The sequence below is a fragment of the Mustela nivalis genome (genome assembly GCF_964662115.1).
Source record: "Mustela nivalis genome assembly, chromosome: 14".
Classification (NCBI taxonomy): Eukaryota; Metazoa; Chordata; class Mammalia; order Carnivora; family Mustelidae; genus Mustela; species Mustela nivalis.
In genome coordinates, this window is record NC_139033.1 from 14,348,974 (window position 1) to 14,375,698 (window position 26,725).

The following is a 26,725-nucleotide window of genomic DNA, read 5'->3' on the forward strand; positions in this document are numbered from 1 at the left end:
TCAGGGCTCTGGGGAGGAGGACCCTCCCTTGCTCTCGTCCAGCCTGTGGTGGCCCTGGGCGCTCCTCAGCCTGTTGTCTCCGCACCCATCTTCAAAGGGCCTTCTCCTCCATGTGTCTTCTAAGGACTTTTGTCATCAGACTTCGGGCCCATCCTAATCTAAGAGGATCTCATCTCGAGATGCTTGACTTGATCGCATCTGCAAAGACCCTCTGTCCAAATAAGGTCACCTTCACAGGTTCCAAGCGGACGCAACTCCCTCCACTACGTGACTGAGGCTCAATGCGGCAGCATCAGACGTTCTGCAACATGCTGGCCTCCCCCCGCCCCCGGGTCCTTTCTGCCCCGACTCTGGGGAATGGGGCTGGAAGCTGTGGGGACAGTCACGTGGGCATCTCAAGTCCCCCCAGGGACCCCACAGCTGACCCCCTCCCCAGCCTAAGCCAGCTAAAATCAGACCCCAGGGAACCCAGACCCCCTTCCCGGAGAGAGAGATCCGTGAGCCACTCACAAGGGGCTTGCAAGAAAAGGGACCTCTAGAACAAGGAAGCCAAACAGGCCACCTTCTCAGTCCTTGAAAGGGCACCAGACAAAAATGCGCCCTTCTTTTATCCAGGGACAGAAGCCACGCTGGCAAAAGGCAGCCAACTGTCCCATAAGGCTCTGCTCCTGGGTCCTGTTTTTATTTTAAAAAGGGGCCCACTCCCCCCCCACCCCACCCCGGGAGCAGCTGCGAGCTGGCTGTGGGCAGGGCTCACTGTCCAACTGTCCAGACTCGTGTCCAAGTGCAGGGCCATCCTGCAGCAAACAGCACAGAGCAACTGGCAGGGAAGCCTGGGGCCGAGGCAGGAGGCAGGGGGCGGATGGCCGCCGGCTCCGGGGCCGCAGGAGCCCACGCCCCAGCGACAAAGGAAGGAAGAGGTGTCCAGGAATGCTGCCGGCCACCAGCAGCTGGATTTCAGGACCCACACCAGGAAGGACATTTAATACCAGTCCAGGGGGACACACGCTCCCAACATGCCAGGCATCAGGGACACAGGGTCCTATGTGCTCCTTTATGTCTTACAGCAATGCCATGGAGTATTTTATAGATGGGGAAACGCAGAACAGGGAGAACGCAACGTGCCCAAGGGCAGAAAGAGAAAGTGGCAAAGCTTAGAACACAGGGAGTGTAAGACCCGAGTCTGTGTCACTAACCACAAAGCTTACTGCTCTGAGACTCTCAAACGCCACTGGAGGGTTCTAACAGGAACTACTGTAGCCTTGGGCCCCAACTTTTGGAAATGAGATCTCCAGAGGCATTAAATGTGACTTCCCAAGCCCCAGGACCTCCTGTTACATTCCATGGGATAGTCTGCCCAGATCACGAAGGGCAAAATACTTTGAGATGAAAGTCATAGCTAAGAACAGAGGCCACGGAATGATGACAGCCAGCTGTGGCCAACAGGGAAGCTCTTTCTGGCACACACAGTGTTTTTTAAAAATTAGGACATTGCTTATAAAATCCAGATTTCTAGCTTCCCTGAAGAAGAACATCAAAATATCCAGCTTGCCAGTTAGCCACAATCCCCACCACTCCCTTTGGCCTCAGTCCCTTCTTCGACTGCATCTGAGTTTGGGGCACCCCTTTCCCCAACCTTGGCCACCTCCCCACGGCTGTTGCAAACAGCCAGACAAGTACAGAAGGTCTCAGTCGACAAGAGAAAGGAATGTCACTCGGGGCTTCGAGTGACTCCTTCTCCTTGGCTGGCTATACTAGTGGCAGAAACATGCCTATAAACAAGGCCCACAGAGAAGAAAGCTCCCCGAGGCATGGTTTGAGCCCTGGATCCAGCCATGCCTGAACTTGTCTTACCCTGAACTTTGCCATTATGAGCACCCATCAATTCCTCCTTGTAGCCCAAACCAGTCTGAGTGTGCCTCCACCATGACTCAGGAGTCCTAAATGATCACCTTCGGGTCTCCCCTCAATTGACATTTGTCCAAGAAGGCCTGTCCTGACCACAGAAAAATTCAGACCTTATTATACAGCCCAGGGACAACCTCAACTCCACATGATCCCTCAATGTCACCTGTTTAACTGACACACTCCCTCTGGACACTAAACTCCTCAAAGGTATGAACAATTCTATCATTCTGATTCTAGGGGCCTACCAATGTCCAGAACGTTCCATGTGCCCAGTAAATGTAAGTTAATCAATGAGCAAAACAACAAAAGGGAGAGGCAAAAGCCCTTAAACTTGGTTTGTACCTGAAGTGTGAAAAGAGCCCAACCCCCAAGGTCTACAGAACAGCCTCAGATCCAGAGAACCACTTCTGGTACCCCTGGCTCCATTCCAGCCATGTGGGCCTCCTCCGCATTCTTGAAACATTATGGCCTCAGGGCCTTTGCACAGGCTATTCTCGAATCCACAACACTCATTCCTCTTCTTTTCATATGGCTGCTTTCTTCTCATTGTCTAGGTCCTAGCTCCCATGTCACCTCCCCAGAGGCCACTCTTGATTCCTTTACCTAAAGTGCGCCCCCCCCAAATAAATAAATAAAGTGAGCCCCCCCCCCAACCAGAGTTGTCTCCCACCCCGCATTACCACAGCCAGCATATGCGCTTCTTGCCATACCACGTTTGTTTTGTGCACTGCCCGTGGGATCCACATGGCAGGGCCCTGGCATCTTGTTCGCTGTGTCTACACCCCCCGCCCCACCCCGGGAAGCCACAGGGACACCAGGCTGGCTGCAGGCAGGCAGAAAGCAGACCCCTCATGTCCTGACCAGTCCCGCCCAGCCCAGAACAGCTGACGCGTGCCTGAGAGTCCTGTGTGGCCCACAGAGCCTGGCCCGCCGCTGGGGCAGCCCTGCCAAGAGATCCAGTCTGGCTCCAGGCTCATGGGTGGCTGCAGGTGGCGCCTGCAGATCCCCCACAATTCATAGCAAGTGCGTGGAGTAGGTCTGCCTGGGTTCAAACCCCACCTCCGCCCGCTGCCAGCTGTATGACCTTGGGCGAGTCACTTAACCTCTCTGTGGCCACCAGCTCCCCCCGCCCCACCATAAAACAGAGCTGATGAAATACAGAAATTACCCTGTAGGGCTGCCCCAAGGAGTACACGGGTGGATGTCTGGGACACACTCAGAGCACAGCGTGGCACAGAAGCAGTGCCCAGGCATCATTTGGAATGAACCTATTGTTAATGGCGGTGATTGCGGGAGACCCTCGCACGGCCCTAAGGCAGGCAGACGGTCTGGAAAAGTCAGCCCTGGTAACAGATACAGTATTTGCTCTGTGTTAGGTCCCATCTGGAGTGTTGTACTCCTACTGATTCCTACATGCGACGTTTATCATTGCTCAGACGAGCTCGTTCCAGCCCCTCCGGGCAGCCTCCCTAGCTTGCCCCCTCCCCCAAAGCACCACGAAGACATGCAATTCTTCATGGGAGTCCGTCCTCAATTCCTGTACGTCCTAAGCTTAGCGAGGGGCAGGGAGCGCACCCAAACCCCACGAACCTGAAGTCAGCACAGGGGAATGCAGGCCCCAGGCCAGCCCGAACAAAAGCCTCTGCCAGAAACACAGGTCCCATCTGGCTGCACGAGCCCAGCCCAGAAAGCGAAGGGTGTTCCCTCCCTGCAGTCCGCAGGACAATTCCTCCAGGGAGACCCAGGCCTGTCGAGGGCTGAGAAGGGCAGATGTCCCAAGACACGGGGCAGAGTGTGAAAAAGCAGGTGTCAGCGCTGGCCGGGGGTCTGGGGCCCGCGTGGGATAACATCACTCCAGCCACCCCCACACCCTCTCTGTCCCCAAAATGATGTGAGCACAGCTGGTCTCCTCTTCCCACCAGACAGCTGGGCTTGCCAGTGAGGCCGGAAACGGCCACCCAGCACAGGAGGGACCCGGCGAAGCCAGCCGTGGGCGTGCAGGACCCCTACACTTCTCAGGCAAGAGCAGCGGGGACTGCGGTGGTCTCCATCCCCCAGGTCAGGTGGGAGAAGCTGGTCAGAATGGGAGCCCCGCCCCCACCCGCTGTGACGTCACTCAAGTCCTGGTTTGCTCATCTGGACAATGGGTCTAAGGATGATCAACCCTGCGGCACAGGCGGCATGAGGAGTGCCCACCACGCCAGCAAATCAAAGCCACCCAAGGGAAAAGGGAAGATCTAGAAAGAAGAGGGCATTTTAACTTCAGCACTGGGCTTACTTTGTCTTTAAAATGAAAAATAGGGCACCTGGGTGGCTCAGTGGGTTAAGCCGCTGCCTTCGGCTCAGGTCATGATCTCAGGGTCCTGGGATCGAGGCCCGCATCGGGCTCTCTGCTCAGCGGGGAGCCCGCTTCCCTCTCTCTCTCTCTGTCTGCCTCTCCGTCTACTTGTGATCTCTCTCTGTCAAATAAATAAATAAAATCTTTAAAAAAATAAATAAATAAAATAAAATAAAATGAAAAATAAACATTTTTATTTTATGGTTCAGAGGGTTCCTGTTTGATTTATGGCCATCGTGGAAGGCATGACATCATCTTTTCAGCATTTACGCCTCTGGAGGCCTTGAGCCATGCTAAATCAGCCTCTCCCTCCAAGCAACGTGCTGAGGAGACCTCGGGAAATGCATGAAGCCTTAACACAGCCCAGCACAGGGTCAGCAGAAGTCCCACCCGGGATGATCTTGGCCCCAGGGTAGACAGCCTGGGTGTGAATCTCACTGGCTGTGTGACCACAGGCAAGTCACTTAACCTCTCTGTTCCTCAGTTTCCTCATCTGTAAAGTGGGGATAATAACAATCTCTGCTTTACGGGGGGGGGGGGTTGGGGGAGAGCAAATTATAACATGTGAAAGGCAACAAACACGATTACTATTACAACCTCTGTTATTATCACTGGCATTTACGGCAATTTCAAAACGGTGTAGGTTTTTAAACCTGACCACAGGGATGAAGACAAGTCCGCCTGGATCCCTGGCGCCAGGGGGGCCCCATCACCGGGCGCACTGGGGGCCCCGCAAGGCAGTGCCTCCCTCCTCCCTCCAGCTGGGGCAGGGATTACTGTCAGATGGAAGAAGACGCATGTCGGAGCCAAAGATTAAAAACAAGTACAATTATGGGGCAGGCATCCATCCATAATTATGAATTTGATGTAATTAGGCACCCCACTAACTTCATTACTTATTTATTTACGGGATTGCTTATTTAATTTACGGGCCTCCTTCCCCGAAAAGTCATCTTAGCTAACACCCCTCCGGCGAGGGAGAAGGACGAGAAGTCTCCCCTCTTTGTCCCCACCCCCATTCCCGGGCTTCTGTATGTCATGCTCCTGCCCTGCCCCAAAAATAGCTCCCCGGAAGGCCTGCGTGACTTTGCCCAAGATGACGGGATCACGCACTGACGTTCCCTCGGCAGAGCCAGGTTACGGTGCCTGACCCGGGAGGCGTGGTACCTCCACCACACCCTCGCTCTCCAGCAGAGGAAACCCTCCGGGAAGAGGGGCGGTTCTGTCCCCCGAACTAGTCATCAGTTCCTGGCCCGATGGACCCTCTGCACCAGCAAAGCCATCAGTGCAACACAAGGCCTTGGCCCTTCCCAGCTCCGAGGAGGAGAAAGAGAACTCAGCTCTCGCAGAATGACTTTTAGATAAGTCACCTGACCGCTCACAGCCTCAGTTTGCTTATCTGTAAAATGGGAGTGTTAAGAAAACCGCCCACAGCTAGCTACCCATAAAAACCCAACTGCTGCCACCCAGCATGTCCCCGGGTGTGGGCCAATGCAATAAGGCATGAAAAAGCGGTCAGAGGCACAAAGACTTGCTGGCTTTATTCCTAAGAGCCCCAAACTGGAAACAACCTCTAGGCCCATAACTCGTGAAGGAATAAATGAGCTGTGGCACATTCGTACGCACTCACCAATTAAAAAGGAGCAGTTATTAATACATCCAAAGACACGGAGGAAACCCAGAAACATGCAGAAAGAAGCAAAACACGCCAAAAAGAAAATGCATTCTTTATAATTTTATTATGAAAATCTGGAAGATTCTAGAACTTCCTTGGTGGTAGATCAGCGGGGGCTTCCGAGGGGGGAACGGGGATTCTCTTGGAGCAGGTGGAAACACTCAGTATCTTGATTGCTGTGGTTCTCAGATAAATGTTTCCCACTGTCCAAACCCATAGAGGTGAATCCTTAAAATGGGTATGTCCTACTCCAGGTTAATTACACCTCAGTCGGGCCGATTTTCGTGAACCACCACAGAGAAATCCATACATGAAAATCAGCAGCCTTAACCCCACTCAGGTGCCTGGACACTACTTCCCCACTTCCCGGTCAGGTCTGCGGCTTCCTTCACTGTCCACCCAAGTTACCCCCACGGCCCTGATTTATGAGCCCTGGACAAGGAAGGTCAGGGTTATATCCTGGATTTATTCCTTCCTTGCTGGGTCATTTAGGGCAAGTCACTTTGCCTCTCTGCCTGTCAGGCTCCCCATCTACAAGAGCAGGGTTATAAATAGCACTCTCCTCAGAGAGTTACTGTACAAGAAAATGAACCGAGGTGAAAAGCACCAGCTGCAGGCCGTGGCATACAGCAGGGGCCTCATTATTGCTGCTGCAAAATGATGAAGGGGCAAGCACCAGACCCCGGCATGGACAGGACGGTCTGGGATGCTTGCCCACCCCCCCACAACACACAGGAGAACCCCACCAGACAAGACTCCAGGTCTGGGTAGCTACCCTTGTCACTGAAGGCTCCTGGCTGCGGGGGCTCCAGCATTTAACTGATGCCTCATGTCCAAAATAGGACAAGGCTCCTCAACATCCCACCCAGGGGGGCAGACACAGAAGGATGGGGGCGCAGCGCAGTACCCCAGAGGTCATTTTGGGATAGGGGCTGGCCCGCGGGGAGGATGTTCTGGTGGAGAAGGGCACCTGGTGGTCACTAACTCGGGTAGGACAAGGGTCACCCCGGAGCCCCCCATTTAGGAAAGAAAAAAATGGTAATAATAGAAGGACGGCAGGGACTGGGGGGTAGCTTCTGTGCCGGCTGACACGCGCCTGCCCGCCAAGGCCGGCCCCTGCTCCCTGCTACCCTGTGAGTGATGGCGCGGGCAGGCGGCATCTGGGAGTCATGGCAGGAGGGGGCGTCCCCCGGGCCCGATTAGAGGGCCAGCCGCAGGCAGACACGCTCAACTGTCAGCCCGGGCCTCCCAGCCCGCCATCAGAGGTACCATTAATTGCTGTCATTTGAGGGTGGCCTGTGGGGAGAAGGAGGGGGGTTGTGGGAAGGGGAAGGAAGGAGGAGGGGGTGTGGAGGGAGAGATGGAGGGGAGTGGAGGGAGGGGCAGGGGGAGGAGGGGGAAGAAGGAAAACAGGGGGAGGGGCAGCTTGCCTGGGGCAGACACCCCCCCCTACTCCCCATGCACTCATCCCCTCCACCAGGGGAGGGACCAGGGCCTCGCAAAGCCAGTGGACCTGTGGCCCCAAGGTGGAGCAAAGGGACTTCAGAGAGGCGTGATTCAGCAAGGCCCAGCCCCACGAACCTTCCCCCAACCTCCCAGGATGCTTGGTCCCCATCTTCCTCCCCAGGATACCCAGGCCCCCCGTCCACGATGAGCCCCCACCCACAGCAAGCCCTCACCCTCATCGGCTTGAAGCCCCCCCACCCCCGCCTGCAAACTAAACGCCACCCCCACCGGCGACGGACACCAGCACAGAAACTCCAGAGTTCCCTGAGTTCAAACCCTCCCTCCGCCCCCTGCACGCTTGGGGACATCGCCTCACCTCCCTGTGCCTTGATTTCTTCATCTGTAGAACAGGACGACAACAGTCCCCATCTCATGGGGTCGCTCTGAGGATTCAATGCATAACCCCATGAGGTGCTTACTAGAAGGGGGTCTCAGCCACGGGAGCGCCACGCGCGCGTGCCGCGACTGTCACGGCACCATCCTGGACCCCGGACCCAGGTCCTCTCTGGCCTTTGCTCGTCTGCTCTGCTGCCTCTTCTTTCAGAAATGCCTGCTCCGCCAGCCCCGGCTCTGGCCCCACCAGGCCGCCCCGGGGTGAGGGTCTCAGAAAGGCCCTCAAGCCGCCAACCAGGAGCTGCGCGGCAAAGAGTCCACACGTCTGGGTCTTCAGACGTCTGGCCCCGCGACTCCCCCACAAGGTCCCGCTCCCAGCTGCCCCTGCCTGTCCCCAGACAGGCCTTGTTTCTGGGCTGAGGAGCCACTTGGGTCCTGCCACGGGGGCTCCTGAGACACCCCCCCGCCCCCTCCCCCATCTGTCTGCCTCCCTCCTTCCTCAGACGTGATGGATCGCCCCAGAGGAGGAAGCTAAGTGCTTGCAGACAAAAAGCCCTTTTATCGTCCTCGGGTGGGCCACGGCATGACAAGCAGATAACTCAGCCACGGGAGGAAGGTTCCCCATTAGGCCAGTAAGGCAGATTGATGGAGGACCAAGAGGCAGAGGAGAAGGAGGAAGGAAACCCCCCCGCCCCCCCCACTCCCCACCCCCACCCACCCCACCCCCACCCCACCCCCCACCCCCCACTCCCAGCCCAGGCAAAGCTGCCTTCCTTCAACTTCAGAGGCACCCAAACTCAGCTGGGCTCATCACTGTAGGGAGACGACCACCGGGGGCGCCTACGCCTCCCCACCTCCACGATGAGACCCACCACGTGGGACAAAGAGCCTGAGGAAGCAAGCAGCCTCCAAGCCGGTCTATCCCTCCTGCCTCCTGGGGGAGAGGGGGCGGAGGGCAAAGGAGCAAAAGAAAGACGCCTGCTCCAAGGACACCACACCCCTATCTCACATGGTCTCCTGCAAACCAGGAGGCCCATTCCAAGCAGCCTCAGAGCCTTCGCATGGGCTGTTCCCTCTGCCTGGGACACCCTTCCTCCAGAGGACCACATGCTTGGTCTTTGCTCAAACGCCACCTTCTCAAGCAGGACCACCCTGACTCCCCTCACTCTCTGCCATTTGATACTGCAACCCCAGCCCACCCACACACTTCCCAAACCCCCTCTCTCCTCTGCTGGTTCTTCATGCCCAGGCGTCCCACCACAGGACACACTGTGGGTATATGACTTGCTTATGATCTGCCTCCCCTACTCAAGGCCCTTTCTCCAGCACCTGGGACAGCGCCTGGCACACAGTAGGTGTTTGGGAATAATTGTTCTGTGAATGTATGTATTCTACAGAGGAATAAAACCTCTTGATAGCAGCCAGGTCTGAGCCAGAACGTGCTGAGCCCTGCTATGGGCCCAGCAATGTCCCCGACGACCTTGTAGGACACCCATTTGACAGACGAGGAAACCGAGGTGGATTCGCACCCAGGTCTGTGGGAGGCCCGCCTGCTGCAGAACCACCGGGGAACCCAAGACATCAGCCTCGGGCTGGTGTCAGGGACAAGGACTGAAACTCCCCCCACTTGCCTCTCAACTCAGTTTACCCCATGCAGAATGAGGCTGCACAGGGGACCCCAGCTGTCCCTCCAAGTCCCCACCTGCACCTGGTATAGATCTGACTGATCTATAGATCTATAGATCTATAGATCTGATCTCAGCCCTGCCATGGACACGGCAGGTCAGGCTGGGGCCCCCGCCAGCTGCTCAGCTCCCCCAAACCCTCCTCAGGGCCAGGCCCAGCTGACACCCCTTCTTCACTCCCCAAAAGAAAACAGCTCTGTCAGTAAGAGGTAGAGAAAGATGCGGGGAATCGTGAACGAGCACTTACCACCTGCTAAGTACCGCACGTTCAAAAGCCCATGCCTCGTTCCAGGAGCCTCAGCCAGCCGACCCTCTGGGATCCTCTGGGACCCTCAGTGCCACGGAGCTGGGAAAGGGGCTAGCTGCCACTTCTATGAGCCCCCCCCTCCCCGCCTGACCACTCCTTCCTCTAGGGCAGGGGCTGAGGCTGGGTGTTCGTTTCATGACCCAGGACGCCCCCTCCACAACCCCTCTGGGAGGCACCCTCCCCTAGGTCTCCAAATCTTCCCAGCTCTTGGGGAGGGGAACAGAGTGTCCCTGCCATGCCCACCAGGGTCTCCCAGGACCCCCAGCCTTAGTCTTTGCCAGGTCTGGAGCACAGTCTGTCCTTCCTGAGCCAAGCTCCGTGACTCTAGCGATGGGACTGGGCACTGGGAGAGGGGGCCATGAATTCAGCTCCCTCCGCTACAAGTCCTCTAGCTGCTTAAAAAAATTATAAAACACAGGAATCTTAGCAACAATCCACTCATCACCAATCCTGTGGGGGCCAGGAGGCGGGGAGCAGGGAGCTCTAGTTGTATCCCTATTTTATAGATGGGAACATTGAGGCAATTTTATAGATGGGAACACTGAGGCACAGGGGGCCAAAGGGCCTTGCCCTGGGTCCCACAGATAAGTCGCCAAGAAAGACCTGCCCTCAGGCAGCCGGACCCCCGGGTCCTGGCTCAGGAGCACCAAGCACCGCGCCTCTCCTCATTAAAAATCAACATAATAGAAAAGACACTTGCACCAACCAGGCCAATGTCCGAATTCTCAGCTCCAAGCTTTTACCACTCACGACCCGTTCCTGGACTGCCTTCCCTCTCCCCTGACATCCCAAACCCTGCCTGTGCCCGTATGACCCTCCTGCCCCAGTCCCGCTGTGTGGAAGAGGCCCCGCCGTCCAATGCACCAGGTGGAGGGGCGGGCAGCGGGCACAGACCTGTCCAATACGGGCCTTGATCTGCTTGCTGCCAAGTGAGCATGTTGGGAAAGAGTCTGCCAGGTTCCCTGGGAGGGTCAAGAAAAAGTTCAAGTCCCAGGTCTGGGCTTCCCCCTGAAACTCGGGACAGGTGACCCACCTGTGCCTCAGTTTCCTTGTTTGTAAAACGAGGATTGCGGCCCATCTGGGGGCATAGCTGTGAGATCCACACAGGGAAAGGACTAGCTGTGACGTCAGCCTGCTCCGTGCCTGGCTCTGTTCTATCTAAGCTCGTTTCATTGTCACTGCCACGCTAGGAGGGGACACGGCTGATGCCCGCAGTTTACAGCTCAGGAAGTGGAGGCAGAGGGAGAAGTAGTAACTTGCCCTGAGTGCCGAGCATGCCTGGGCTGGAAACGTGGGCCCCCTCGTCTCCCACGGGCATGGCGGCCACGGTGGCACCTAGGTGTCCAGCCTGAGGACATCCTCCAACGCCCACCACCCTAACATCCGGCCTTTCCGCAGGCCCCTCCCACCACGCCTGCGGCCACCTTTAGAGCACAGAAGCAAGGTGCCCACGAACCCCACTATCCCACATCCACACCGCCAGGGACCACCCCTTCTCTAGGGCATCGTATCCCATCCCCAGGGGCCCCCAAGTCCCCCAAGCCGTTCCCCGCCCTGGGCACCTCTGGCGTACCCAGATCCCACCCCACAGGTCACATTGGACCCCCAACCCCATCCAGCGGGAGAAATCTGACTTCCCCAGAAATTCTGCCCCCCCCCGACCCCCAAGGTCCCAGCAATATGAATCTGCTACAGACAGCGACTGGGGACAGCTATGAACCTACCCGGAATGGCCTCCAGCAACACCGAGTCCCCAAAGAGCCCAGGAGTCCTGCGGGAGGAAAATACGAGTCTTGTTAGAAAACACTCAACAGCCCCCCTGCATGAGCTAATAAGCACAGCAGGGCCCGGGCTGCGTGTGGTGGGGGTTGCGGGGATGCTCCCCCCGGGTTGTGCCTGGGGCCCTGGACGCCTGGGGCAAAGCATTTCCCCACCACTGCCAGGCAAGATGAACACTCAACCACCAGTGACAGAGAGGGGCACTGGGGTTCACAGAAGCCAAGTCTCCTGCCCCCAGTCCCACCACTAGGAAGTCACAGAGCTGGAATTCCAACCCAGGCCGTGCGGTTACAAGCAACAGGGCCACCGAGGAGCTGGGGGCCCAGATCACAGTGTCGCTGAACGTCCCCCCAGGAACTCCCCAGTGGACCCTATGAACACACAGGGGACCCCTGGAGGACAGCACCTGCTGGTCTCATTCAAGAACATCACCATCCAAAGTCAGAAACGGTCAAGTAGAAACTTCTGTTCAGAATCTATAAAGGACACCCACAAAGAAACACGAGAGCCAGTTAACGCAACAGAAAAAACAGACCGAAGTCTTGATAGCACTTGACAAAAGTCAACACACAAATGGCCCACGGGCACATGAAAAAGAGCCGATTTCACTAATGATTGGGAAAGCGCAAGTTACAGCCCCCAGGGGCCATCGCACCCCAACCTGGATGTCTAAGATTAAAGACAGACAGAAACCAAGTGTCTCGTGACCGTGGGACCCAGCAATCCCACCCCTGGGCCGTTCCACAAGAGAAAACAAACACGCAAACAAAGACTCTACACGAACCTCCGTTACCGCTTTACTCATAATCACAAAAACCCCCAGAACAATCCAGCCGTCCACCAACAGGCGCACCCCAGAACACTGCTCGTCCCCAGTACCTACCATGTGACAACATGTGGGACGCACACAATCAGCAGGAGGGACCTCAGGCTCTCGTGCTGAGCCCAGCTGCCGGGCTCAGGGGGCTGCAAGCGGGGGCACGCGCCCTCGTCCCACAAGCACGAGTATGGAAAAGGCCAACGTCAACCTTCACGGGTAGAGAGGCCCAGAAAGGTGGTCCCCCCAGAACGGAAAGGAGACTCCCACGAAAAGCCAGGACGCTAACACCACGGGCGCCAAGACAAGGGATGGGGGGGGTTGCCTATATGGTGTCCACTTTGTAATCATTCATTCGTCTATATCCATGTGTTTTGGGGTTACTGTTTTAGCTTTTATACAGAAAAAAAAGGAAAGAAACAGTACAGTGGGCAGAGCACTGGGCAGAGAGTCCAGAAAGCTGGCTCTGGCCCCACTAACAGCTGTGATCTTGGGCAAGCCCCCAGCAAGCCCTGAGTTCAGTCTTCCCATCCAGAAAATGGGCCCGCTCCCCCACGATGTCTCCATGGCAGGCTCGGTCGCAAACATCTCAAGTATTCAGTGGGCCTTTGGGACCTGCTCCTCCACCCACGCCGAGGCAGGCGGAGCCGGGGATACCCGCTCTCATGGCGCTGGGGACGGCTCCAAGCAGGGCTCGGGCTCTGCGGCCAGGGTCCCTGGGTTCAAACAGGGGCTCTGCCCTTCCTAGCTGTGCACCCCGGGATGAGCTGCTTCACCTCCGGAGCCTCCGTATTCCCATCTCGGAAGGGGGAACACTGGAAACTGCACGGGCCTCAGAGCGGATGCCGAGTGCTTGTGGAGCACACCACAGCGATCGGTTATGGCTGTGAGCTAGCATTACCCCTGCTCCATAAAGGGCCCCAGGCAGGGTCAGGCCCAGTGGGCTCCCCTGGCCACACAGCTGGGGGCTTAGTTAGACCCCATCTTCTGTGTACCTTCTCCCAATTCCAGCCAGCTCCTCCCGCAACCCCCAGACACAGAGCACCCAGCAAGAGGGCGTCAGGGGACAGAGGGCCGGGGTGGGGAGGAACCCGGCGCCGCAGGTGGAAGAGACCGCACCTGTGAACCCAGGGAGACCCGGCCGCCCACAGACAGCAGAAGCAGCTTCACTAGCAGAGCGGCGACCCTCAGGAGGGATCTGCATGCCCAGAAGGTACAAGCTCCCCCTGGGACTTGCATTCCAGCTGAGCAGTGGATGGTGGAAGCCTGGATGGTGGAAGCCTGGACGGTGGAAGCGGGGGGCCAAGGGGAGGCTCCAGCACCAGCCAGAAGGGTCCCGGCAGAGGCGGGAGAAGTGGACGGAACGCTCTGCCAGGAGAATCCACGGGGCGGGCAGGGAGGGAGGGAGTCTGGCCGGCCAGCTCGGACAGGGGTCAGGGGATCGCTGGTCAGCTCTGGGTAGGGGAGGGAGAAGAGAAACACAGCCCCGTGCGCCCTGTGCGCACCCGTGTAATCCTCACAACCCCCGGGGACCTCTGTTTTCTAGTCCAGGCAGCTGAGGCTCAGACAGCAGAGTCATTCACCCAAGGTTACGCAGCCAGAAAGTGAAGGTGTCGCGATGTGAACCCGGGTTCAGGCCCTCTGGGTGATGGGAGCCCAAACACGACGCAGGGCAGCTGGGGTGGCGGTTGCTGGAGCTCCCACCACCTCCCTGGACAGAGCTGCACATCCCCGGGACCCCCCTCAGCCCTGGGTCCTCTGCAAGAGGAGGCAGCACCAACCCCCAAGCCCAACAGACCAAGCAGCAGCCGCAGGGGCCCAGCCATGCTCTACCCCCCACCCTCAGCCGCCAGCCGACGCTCACACACGAGTTCACGCCCGTGCACACCCTCAGCCACTCGCCCACAGGCTCACGGCCTCATCCGCTCACAAGCTCTCACCCAGTCCGCGCTCATGGGCGCCTCACGCTCGCACACGTCCGTGCACGACTCACTCACTGAGCACGCGGGGGGCCCGGGCGCCCTTCCTCCTCCGCTCCCCATGGGCAGCGCTGGGCGGGCCCGGGGCCACCGATGCTCCATTCCAGCCCCTTCCTGTCCTCCTCTTCTCCCCAGGGCTGACCAGATCTGTCTCCCAGCAAAGCAGACCCGAGGGGGCTCCTTCTCCCACGCCCACCGCCACTCTAGCTCGAGTAAGTCGCTGAACCCCAGCGCCGCGGGCAGAGACTCGTCCATCCCCCCCCACCCCCCAGCCCACAACAAGCCCCTCCAGGCCTCTGCCCTCCCTGAACAAGCCCAACCACCACCTTTTCCTCCTCCGGGAAGCCTGCCCAGATCACCCCAACCACAGAGGTCAGCCCCACGTGCCCACCCACCCCACTCAGAGACAGGAAGCCACCAGCCCGAGGCCCAGAGCCCAGCGAGGACAGAGCTAGGTGGAATTCAAACCCCAAGGAGGCTGATCTGCTTCTACCAGGACCTGTCACCCTCCGGCCAGTCCACAAGCTTGACAAAGCCTCGGCACAGGGACGTGGCTGTGAACACGGGCCAGGAGGACTCTAGGGATGCGGGCATGCCCACCCACACCCAAGCCCCCCACGGGCGCACCAGTGAATGCACGGGGCCACTTCTAAGAGCAGGGACAACAGAAACCAGAGAGAACCCGCAATGAAGGGCATGGGGGTGGGGCTGGGACCGCTTCCCCAGGAGGTGACCCTGGAGACCAGGGCGGAAGGTCTAGGCCCTACCGAGATAAGCAGGAAGGGCACTCCAGGAGGAGAGCACAGCAAAAGGCAAAGCCCCAGAGGTGGGAACCAGCTAAACAGGAAAGCAGCCAGAAAGGCCAGGAGGTGGAGAGCCAGAGGGAGAGGACTCCTGGGTTTTATCTCCAGGGCAAGGCCGCAGAACTGGAGAGGCACACTGTGATTTTACACAAAACAGCAGGAATGGTGTGAGGCAGGGCTGGTGAGGACAGGTCTAGGTCAATCCCTGAGGCCTACCTGGAGGGAGCGACCCTCCACCCAGGCCCTGTCTCGGGCCTCTTCCTGCACTAGAGTCTCTCCTAAAGTCAGAAGGCCTGGCGGGACACCAGGCCTTCACCCCCACCTGCTTGCGGAGTGGGGGGGGGGGGGCTACAAGCCCCCACCTACGAACACACAAAACAAATCCTCTCTCCTAAGCCAGCCTCTTCCCGGCCTCCCCCACAGGGGTAACACCATAGTCAGGGCCCCAGGAGGCCCTTGCTCGAGGTGCAAGAAAGAGCAGGTGTGGACAGAGCGTCCATGGTGCCCGCAGACCAGAGACAGCTCGGGTTCCAGCCCCACTCGAGCCACTCGTCTCCCTGTGCATCTGGCTCCCCATCTATAAACTGAGGCCTGGGGACAGTGCCCCCCATCCCCATACGGTCTGGTGCCCCCTGAACAGCGGCCAGCACGGCATAGGGGCAGTTTCAACATGTCCTTTTGCTCAGGACTTCAGAGCAGTACTCCAAGAGAAACAGGGAAGGGGAGACATGACACAGGGAATGGTCCCCTGTCCCAAGGGTCTCAGCTGGAAACTTACAGAGCGAGGGCTAGAACCGGATGTTTCCTAGGACCCCAGCAAATCCCTCCCTCGTGTGCTCATTTCACAGTGAGGCAGACTGAGGTCCATATTGGATAGGTCTGTGCCTACAGCTTGCCCTGGTAGGGCTGATGGCAAGTGGTCTCTCCAGAGAACTCCTACACATTCCTCAAAGCCCAGCCCCATCACGCCCTCTCCCCTCCTCGCCAACAAGTAAGCGTTTCTGGACAGTCCAGGCATGTTCTGGCCCTCACTGCTACCCCATCCAAAGGCTCTGTCTGGCCACCCCCAGGAGACGCTAAGTCCCCCAGGAAAAAACCTGATTCATCCCTCACTGAGGCCACAAGTCTCTACTTAAAGCTAGATGCAGAGTAACCAGCAAGGCGAGTCTCAGCGTAGAAGACTCTGCGTACCAGGAGTCGCCGGTGCACGGCAGGGCCAATACCATGGGGAACAGCTGCCCGTAGGGCTGAGAGAGGGCCAGGCACACAGCGGGGCGGGGCCCTGGACCTGCCTGCTTCTTCCACCAATCCCCTCCCCCAACAGACAACCCCCCCCCACCATGCACCTCCCACACCCACCAGAATCCCACCCATGCATACAAGCTCAACAGCCCTCTTCCTCCAGGCAGCCCTCACTCCTGCAACATCCAATCTGGCAGCAGCCACAAAGCCAACAAGGAATAGCAATAGCGGTCATGGCCAACACTAGCTCCTCAAAGGCACCCCACGCCAAGCCTTTACTTACTAAACTCCAACCACCCCTCGAATGGGTTCTTGATTATCCCCACTGTACTGATGAGAAAACGGAGACCCAGGGAGGTTGGGTCAGAAAGCGGAGAAGTCAGGACGGGAGCCCTGGTTTACCTGGTCCCAGGCCTGCACTGGGGCTGAGCGTCAGGTATTGTCACGGTCAAGGGCAACCTCCCCTGCGTTTGCTCAGACTCTGGACCAGGCAGCGCGGCACTAACTTCATCCTTCCTTCAGCCTCTCTCTGGAGCTGCTGCCTCCCCCCGGCTCCCCAAAGGACAGACTGAGGCTCCAAGAGGGGTTCTCACGGCCACCTGCCATGTCCCTCCATGGTCCCCGCAGAGGGCGGGCACCCTCATGGTGCTCCACGGTCAGCACAGAGGTACAGACTGGGACCCTACAAGAAGCAGGGGCCACGACCCACTGGCAGCATCCCAGCCCCCAGGCATCAGGGCCTCCTGCCCTGGGCAATGCCGTAGGCAGGGCTGGGACCAGGTAGGACCCTCAGTGCCGGCCCTCAGAGGGGAGCGCTCCACCTGCAGCCCCCACCTTCCCATTCCAACCCCCCTTAGCATGCACCGGGCGAGTTCTACAAAATCACCCACAGCCCGGGGATTACCATGGAGCCTGCCCCTTTGAGGAAAGGGACGTGAGCGATGCCCATACGAGCCTCTGCGTGGCCCCACAACAGCCAGCAGCATAAGCCATGTCGGACAGCTCTACAGAGCCCATCAGTGAGGAGGGCACTGGCCCCCAAGGGGCAAGCATGAACTCAGGCAGTGGTCCCTGCTGGCTGGCTTTGCAGACTTCAGGCACAGTTTGACCCAGGCACCAGGCTGGAAGTGGGCCAGGGCCCTGAGGCCTTCTGGGGTGGGAGGACGCACAGAGGAGGACCTAGGGGAGCCATCCGGGGCCACCTGGCACACCTCTTCACATCAGGTGAACAGGCGCCGGGGGCGGGCCATCCCCACCGCTGTGGTGGCCAGGAGCCCACACAGCCGGAGCGGGAGGCAGGCTCCGCCGCCCTTCCATTTAGAAGCCACTGGGACATTTTATTTTCCTTCTCAAGTGACAGCTGAGGCGTGCCGGTCCAGGCCAGCTCTCCTAGAAGCTGCAGAGAGACAATCACCGCAAGTTCGCCAGGTCTCTGATTCCCCACTGGACTGCGGCAGCCAGCGAGTGCTGGGAGGGGGGCGGAGGAGGCGGGGGCACATGCTGGCCATCCGGGGCCCTCTCGGCCCCACCTCTCCCCCTCCCACTAGGAGGGTGGCGGCCACAGCCAGGCCAGGACGAGTGGGTGGAAGTGGACACGGCCTTGGGTAGGACAAAGGTGGGGGGTGGCGTACAGCTCCGTCTAAAGGGGATGGAGCCCATCCAATGGTAGGGGACACAGCCCCACTCAAGGGGGGCACATAGTCAGGGAGAGAAGGGAGGGGCAGCCCTGATGCAGCCAGTGCACACCCCCAACCCCCAAGTCCATTGGTCTGGGCTCTCAAGAGAGGCCTGCACCGGCGTCCAGCAAACCACCACACTGGTCACCCTCATGGGAACACCCCCCTCGGCAGGCACCCGCGGCCGGGCTCTGGGCCAACTTCACAGTCCGGCCAGGGGGGCACGATCCTGACCTCATTTTGAAGATGGAGAAACTGAGGCCCAGAGAGGTTTGGCAGGGCCACGAGATTGCACAGCCTTCGAGGGGCAAAGGGAGATTGGAACCTGGGCATAGGCCCAACCGCCCCATCCTCTACCCTCCAACACCCGCAGCTGGGCCCCAAACACACTTCTCTGAACCCTCTTGCCCATCTTCTCGCTTGGGGTGTGGGGCCATCTTCAGTGACAGCAACCGACTGGAGAAATCAGACGCCAGGAAGGAGCCGGACTATCGACCGTTTCTGGAGGGAAGGGGGGCGGGCGGGGGCCCAGGCACACGGCTTCGGCAGCCTGGCTCCCAGCCAAGCCCGGGCCAAGGCAGAGCAGGCGGCACAGACCAGCCTGGGAGGGCCAGGGGCTTCCCTCCAGACCAGCGGAGGCGCCAGCGTTGACAAGCCATCTGTCCATCCACCTGTCTGTCCACCACCGGCACGGACAGCCCGTAGGGACCTGGAGCTCCCCTCCTGAGGGCTTCTTGGTGCCAGGCACACTGCTTGGAACTCTGTGCCTAGTAACTGGTTATTCTCTCAACCGCCCTATGGCCCTCCCCATTTTGCAGATGGGGACAGCGAGGCAAGAAAGCTCACCCAGGCTTCCCCCAGTGGAGTTCCGCACCCAGGCATCTGCTATAACCACACAGCATTACCTCTGCTGGCTACCCCAGCCCAGAAACCCCCTGTGGGGCAGGGGACAAGAGAGCAGGCTCTCTGCATGGGGTAGAAACTTCCAGAAGCCTCTGGATACCCTTCGGTGGCCGCCTCATTGTAAAGATAACTCAGTCTCTGCCCCCTGGAGAGCACAAAGCAAGCACCCCAAGATGGTAGCAGCAGGGTTCCCCCAGACAGCCTCCGCATCCTTGGCTGGGAGCCTTCCCTGCCCCCCAGCCCCAGGCTCCCCCCACCCACCCCCCGCCACCCTGGAGCGGGGTCTGGGCCATCAGTGGCTGCAGGGAGGAGCTGGGGGCTGCCTGGGAGAGAGCCGAGCTGCCAGGGAGCTGTCGATCGCCAGAAGCAATTAATTGCCCAGGTCAAGAGACGGTGAAAGAGATTTGTCACCCGAGGCCCAGGGGATATTCAGAAGAATCCAGCAACGCAGGGCAGGCGGAATGGCCCCGAGAGCGATCAGGGTCCTTGCACACTTGCCCCCTCTATCATCCGTCCCTCCCTCCCACACCCTGTTCCGGCCCCCCTGCGCACGCACACTCCCACTGGCCTGCGTGCTGGACACCGGCCCCGGCTCCAGCCTCTGGGACCGGCGCACCAGGCGGGACCAGACAATCCTTGAGGCAGTGTTCACTGCACAGACGGGACAGTAAGGCCAGCAAGGGAGCCGGGACCCAGAGTCTCTGAAGCCCAGGGCCTGGCCTGACACCCAGATTCACTCCAGGTTCTAGCTGGACGACTCCACACTGGAGGCCGAACTTCTCTAAGGCTGTTTCCTCAGCTACACAACAAATACAAAATAACCAGAAGGGCGAAAGTCAGGCAGGCTGGGGCTCAGACTCCAGCCGTGCCATTCTGAAAAGCCTGAGCAACTCACCCCACTTCCGCAAACCTCAGGCTCCCCGTCTCTAAGCAGGGATGAGGCCAGGACAGCACCGTTCCAGCTCAGGTCAGGGGCTCGGATCCAGGTTGCCACTGGGACTCCCCAGGGACCGAAGCTCAGCCCCAAGTCCTACTCGGATGTCAGGCAGCCCCCCCGCCCCCCGCCAAGCCGTTCAGACACCGAGCCTCAGCCCCAGAGCCCGGCCAGGATGAGAGGCACAGAGCACAGGCTTGTGTCCCAGACCCTAGGGCAAGGCCCAGCCGGGAGAATGAGGCTTCAGTGGACAGCATTCATTCACCCTCTGGGCTGGGCAGCCGGTTGTCCTGGGGAACAGAAAGGCCCTGACACACACACCCTCCATGTGTGCCACCGAGAGGATGGGGGAGGGGCATACAGGGTGCAGGCCTCCCCCGAGAGCCTCCACTGGCTTTGAACCCTTTGTTTCTGTACCAAATCCCTCCACACACACACTCAGACCTGTGCTGCCCCTCACACCCACTGATCGATGTGAGACACGCCAATAAACACATCCTTCTATGGCTCCACTACCCAGATAGGAAAACCGAGGCCCAGGGAAACCAGCAAGGGATGGCCTCAAACCTGATTCTTTCTGACGGTTCCCATGAGCAAAAGCTCGGCTCAGCAGGTGTTCGGAAGCCCAGGTCACTGGGGCCAGAGGCAGCACTGAGTCAGAGTGAGAAACTCAGCGGAAACTGAAAACAGCCGGGGGGGCCCCCCGTGCTCCCCAGAGCGAGCCATGCTGAATCACAGCACCCGACCCTGTGTTGGAAAGTTCCTGCTTCTGAAGCCGGGGTGGGGGTGGGGACGAAGAACACCACTGCGCTAGGGGTGCCTCTCGGGGCCCAAGAAGGGGGACAGCACTTCACACACACTGACCCTGGAGCTGCGGGTTTGCACCCACCCGCCCCCCAACCCAGTGCTCCCGAGGGCCCCTCAGGGGTGTTTGTGGCTGGAGGGCGGGCAAGCCAGAGAGCCCCACCCCCTCACGGAGTTCTACCACCTTCCTGGCCACAGACGTGGGGGACGTCAGGACACAACCCCAGGCGGCCTCGCATCCCCCAGTTCCACTGCTTCCTGGCTGTGTGATACGGGCCACGGGGCTGAACATCTCCACGCCTGCCCCTTGCCTGTGAAACGGAAACTCTCACCCCTGGAGACTCGGTAAGCAAATGTGTTTGGTGCCTAGCATACAGTAAGAGCTCAATAAATACACATCTGTTTCAGTTCCCAGATTGATTGTCTAGTGCGGTGAAATTCACCCAACACAAAACTAACCATTATAAACTGAACAACTCAGGCTGCCTGGGGGTTCAGTCGGTGAAGCATCTGCCATCGGCTCCAATCTTGATCTGGGGAGTCCCCGATGGGTCCCAGTGGGTTGAGTCCCACTGGGCTCCCTGCTCCGTGGGGAGTCTGCTTCTCCCTCTGCCCCTCCCCCACTGTTCTTGAACATGAGAGAGAGACCCTCTCTCTCTCAAATAAATAAATAAAATCTTTAAAAATAAAGAAAAGGGAACAACTCAGCAACACCAGTGACATTCAGTGCTGTGTAACCACGATCCCCATCTCATCCCAGAACATCTCCCCGACTTGAAAGGGAAGAAACTCCCCACCCCCAGGCAGTCACCTCCCCGCCCCCGCCGTGCCCCCAGCACCCTCCTGCTTCAGCAACCACTCATCTGCACCCCGCCTCTACACGTCTGCTTCTTTGGCACATTTCTTACCAACACAGTCAGACCCCATGTGGCCTCTGGGTCTGTCCCCTCTCACTCTGCACCGTCTTTGCAAGGTTCGTCTGCATTACGGACGTACCAGCGTTTTCATTCCCGTTTCTCACTGACCAGTATTCATTGTCTGAATGAGTCAATAATATGGTTTTAAAATAAGAAAAATGTTATAAATAATACAGAAATGCCAGATGACGAGGGACGTGATCTAGACACGTAGACATTAAAGATTTAAGAATTCATCAAATTATAAAATAAATAACCGTAAGGACAGTAGGGGATATGGAATCTGGTCAGTGGGAGGAGCTGCTAGCCAGCGGGAGGGGACCGTGGGAGCCCCAGAGCTGGCATCTCCTCCCTCGGGCCTCCCTGGTCCAGGCCCTACTGTGCTGTGCAACCAGGGCCAATTCCTCACCCATGCTGGGCCTCAGCCTCACGTCTGCAAAGAAGGGCACTGGGAGGGATGCTTTCGGAGGGGGAGCTCTCATGGCAGCAGCCATGTTCACAGTACCTCCCACTGGCTCGCAGCCCCGGGGAGAAGAGAAGCTATGGCAGCCAGGCTGTGGGAACCCTGCAGGTGTGTGGCGAGGCGTCACCAAGGCAGGCTGACAGCCGCCCCGTGCTGGGAACAGAAATGACAAGGAACTCCAAGATGCCTCATCGCCCTGCCTGGGGGGCACACTCTGGGCCATGGAGATATGGGCCCAGCATGGAAAGGGGACCTGGGTTCGCCCTGCCTTGCCCTGCCCTCTCCTGCCTGGACCACAGCCCAGATGCTGAGTTCCTAAGGCCTGATGCCAGGTTCCTGCACTTTGGGCCAGATCAATCTTCCCTGTGGGGGCTGCTCTGTGCCCTGTAGGATGTGTACAGCATCTCTGGCCCTTGGAGCATGCCCGCCCCCTCCTCCCCACCTTGGGACAACCGGAAGGATCTTCAGACATTGCCAAATGACCTTGGGGCCAACATCACCCCGCTGACCCCATTAGCACACCCTCAGAGCCTCTCTCCCTGGGCAGGAAGCAGCAGGTACTGGTCTGGCCGGTTCCAGACCGGATGGAAGCCACTGAGGGAAAAAGCCCCCCCCCCCCCGTGTCCAGCCCCCCTCCTCCCCTTCCCCCAGGTCGGGCCCATGGACACCTGGCCCAGCCAGGCTCCATCTCACTGCAAAGGAACCCATCCAGCCATCGACACAAACCCACCGATGCCCTACCATGTGCTAGCACCATCCCAGCTTCAGGGACCCTGCCTTCGGTAAGACGGACGTAGCACCTACTGCCTAGGAAGGGACCTCTGATGTGGGAAGGCCACCAAAACCCAGGGCATAAATCCACGGAGGGGCTTCACATCTGAGCCAGGACCACTGGCAGCAGGGACAGAGTGTGCCAGGCCAGGGGCAGCAGGCGCCAAAGCAGGGTTGGAGAAAGGGGTGAAGGCAGCAGGCGCCGCCCAGGGCCCTGGGCCTCTGGGTTTATTCTCCAAGGAGGAGGCAGGGCCTGGAGAACCGCACTGCAGTCTCCTCCTTCAGACAGGGTCCCTCTGGCTGCAGCACGGAGGACAGATCCCCGGGACGAGAGTGGATTCAGGGGCCCAGGGGAGGCTACTGCAGACAGCCTGGCCAGGCGGGGGCCTGGTCTGCCGTCCGCGGTCTCGTTACTACTGATAGGAGAGCGGGTCTCGGAGGCAGTTGTTTCGCTCTCCCAGCACAGTACAGGGAGCCAGCATTACCCTGACTGCAGAAAGGGCCTGCGACCAAGTGGTCATCTGACCACTGCCACGGCCACCATATTCCTGTGGTTCGGGCAGAGGAGGTCTGGGAGGCTGTGTCCCCACCTGGAACATGCCGGAAACATACAGGGACAATCACAGCTGTCCTTTGACAGCCACTCAGCCAGGGAAGGCCCAGGCCATGAAAGTCACCCTCTCCACGCAATTTTCCAATGACCCAGCCATTGAAAAAAAGAATCTTCCAGAACCAATCCAAACACTTGCTGCTTTTTTTTTTTTTTTTTTTTAAAGTCACTTTCATGTATTTCCAATCCCGAAACCCTTCTGGGCTCACTTACTCATCCTGAGTGGGAACCAGCGACTCCTGGGGCACGACACTGGTTTTTCTTGTTGTTGTTAATTCTGTGTGAAGTCAAGACCGTATGAAGGAGGAATTTCAGTGCCCAAGAATAAAAGGGGGCTTTCCACATATACGCTGCAAATATTGCTGGCGGGAGGGGTGGTTATCAGGAGGCTGTGTGGCCCTGGGAAAGTTAGCTGACCTCTCTGAGCCTTAACAGCTTGCCCGTCACACAGGGAAGCGATGATCATTGCTAGCTCACAAGATTGGAAGTATCCCAATGAATTACCGAGGTGTGTGCCCGCCACGACTAGACCAGCATCAGAAGCACGCTGTCTGACCATGCAGCTGAGGGGGCTGGAGGCAGGTGGGGCGAAAGCCCCCGGCACGAGCCCCAGCTGGGCAAAGAATGGAGGATAAAATCCCGAACTCCCTGCCTGGGCCAGGTGGCTCATCGCCTGCCTGGCTTTCATCTCCAGGAGATAAGCCGCCTGCTCTCAAGTTCACGTTCAGGATCAAATGAACCCACTTAATCGCCTTAGGGATCTCCCCTGAGCCAGCTCCTTACAGGCCTGGGGAGGAGGGCAGCTGAGCTCCCTCCCACCGAGACCCCCCACCCGCATGGCCAGGCACAGAGGATGCCGTGGGCTCTCCACCAGCACCCCCATCCCCTGCCCAGCTGGCTGCGATGACCCAAGAGCAGATGCTTGCACACTTGGCCTTCAGAGTCTACGCACACATCATCCGCCCACTGTCACAAAGCACCTACTGTGTGCCTTGTGCCTGACGAAAGAACTCGCTAATCCCCACAGCAGCTCGGAAGGCCAGTGCTACCACAAACACCACTCTCCGGACAAGGGCATTGAGGCCCAGAAAGGAAATAGCCAGCCGGAGGTGACAGGGCTCCTCGTAGCGTCACTCAGAACACCCTTGGCCCCCATCTCATACAGGGGGAGACTGAGGCAGGAATGGGACTTAAGTCACCACCATATCCCAAGGCTAAGTCGGGGAGAGTGAGCAAGAAGGGGACCGCCCGCCTGCCTTGTTCCCAGCAGAATCCTAGCACCTAGGACAGCTCCCAGCACACAGTAGGGTACTTAACGGCAGCATCTGAATGAAGAAAATCTACACACTGGGCATAGACTCCAAGGAAAACTGTCCTGGGGCTTCTCTGCCTTCTAGACAGTCTTCTCGGAGGTCCTATCCTACACCACAGGGGTCCTGGAGGGGTGACTGTGGGCAGTGTCCTGCAGTCATGTCTGGTTGTCACAGTGGGTGCGGAAGGGGGCATCTACTGGGTGGGCAGAGACAGAAATGCTGCTCAACACCCTTGAATGCACAGGACAGCCCCCAGGGCAGAATTATCTGGTCCCGACGTCAGTAGCACCCAGGTTGAGATATCCTACTGTACTGCATCCCTTCGTGCATCAATTGAGCACCTACTGTGTGCAGGGGTGCACAAAAACCCTACAAGGAGACGGAGTCATGGGGCTCTGGGGGTGCATTCCATGAGCCAGGTCCCCACGGCTACTATAGGGCAGAGGGGTGTCCCAGACCCAGCTGGTGCAAAGCCCCACCCAAAGCTGCCAAATCCCTGTGTGTTCCCTGAGGATGCTGACCTCCAGGTCCAGCGGTCATGCAGGGAGAGCTGCAAAATCACTGTATTTCACTGCTCCCTTGCCCCATGGTCACTCAGGGCAGCAGAGATCAGAGCTGGTCCTTTTTGTCAAAACCCACATCCATCCAAGATGCCAACGCTCGCTCTCTGGGGGGGTAGGAATGTGGTCGGATTTTTTTTTTTTTTTTTTATGTGCAGGCTTTCTATTTCTTAATTTCCCAACTTACAGAGAACACGTTTGTTCTGCTTCTAAAAACCAAAATTTGGTAAGGCAGCTATCACACCGTGGCACGCCCTACCCAAGGGCTTGGCCGTAGGGAGATCCTACCCCTGCCAGAGCACAGAGGGTTGGCCAGTGCAGCCCCCGGGGAAGCACTTGCTGGTGGAGTATCTGGAAAGGCCACAAGCCGAAGATTCCAGTCCCGGGGACAGAGGAGACGGGACGCACGTGAGCGCCCCGAGGCGCTCGGAGAAGGTCCGTCCAAAGACCGCTGCCGTCAACTCAAGCGGCATCTCTGTGGGAGAACACACCGATCATACATCGCAACAAAATACCACCTCTACAGGAGGTAAAATCCAGGGAGATCCAGATCAAGCGAGCTGCACCAACAGGCTAAAAAAATCCTAATTAAAAAAAGAATACATAATAACAGTAATGACAACAACAGCCCACAGTTTTAAACGCCTTGTGCATTACTACTTCTCATCCACAAAACACATCCAGAACGGAGGCAGCGTTTCGAACCCCGCTCTACATATAGGGAAACCGAGACACAGATAATGATATAATATGCCTCAGGCTTCACAGCTGGTGGGAGGCCATGGGACAGGGGGAGCAGGGATAGGACCCCACGAGCCATCAAAATCCCTGCGGGTCGTCACTACACTCTGTGGCCTGCCCAGCACGGACAGGAAATTACTAGCTTGAATTACACAAAAGTTGTCAATATTCGACCACTTTTGACCTACAAAACCGACAGAGTCCCACGGCTCACCTTAGAAGCACCCACAGAAAACCACGTCCACGTGCATTCTTTCAGCCCAGGGAGGAGACAGGGCCCCGGGCCATGCAGGGATCCGCACGGAAGCCCGTGAAGCATTAAAAACATGGATTAGAAGAGCACGTCTAGCTGAGAAGTAGAAGTCTCCAGCGAGGGGACTCGGGTGACTGGAAAGTCACCTGCAATTTTTTTTTTTAAGATTTTATTTATTTATTTTAACAGAGAGAAAGAGAGATCACAAGTAGGCAGAGAGGCAGGCAGAGACAGAGACAGGGGAAGCAGGCTCCCTGCTAACCAGAGAGACGACCGAAGCGGGACTCGATCCCAGGCCTCTGAGATCATGACCTGAGCCGAAGGCAGAGGCTTAACCCACTGAGCCACCCAGGTGCCTCTCAATTTTTTGTTTTACTAAAAAGCGGCCACCTGGGCTGGAGCCCTGAG

At 58.2% G+C, this 26,725-nt stretch overlaps 1 protein-coding gene across 1 annotated transcript in view; it reads right to left on the bottom strand.

The window, feature by feature from the left end:
• Positions 1-26,725, bottom strand: part of NCOR2 (nuclear receptor corepressor 2) — a 207,269-nt gene that overhangs the window by 166,101 nt on the left and 14,443 nt on the right. The window contains 1 exon segment of the mRNA XM_082698599.1: positions 11,477-11,523. The gene's annotated coding sequence lies outside the window, so the exon portion shown is untranslated.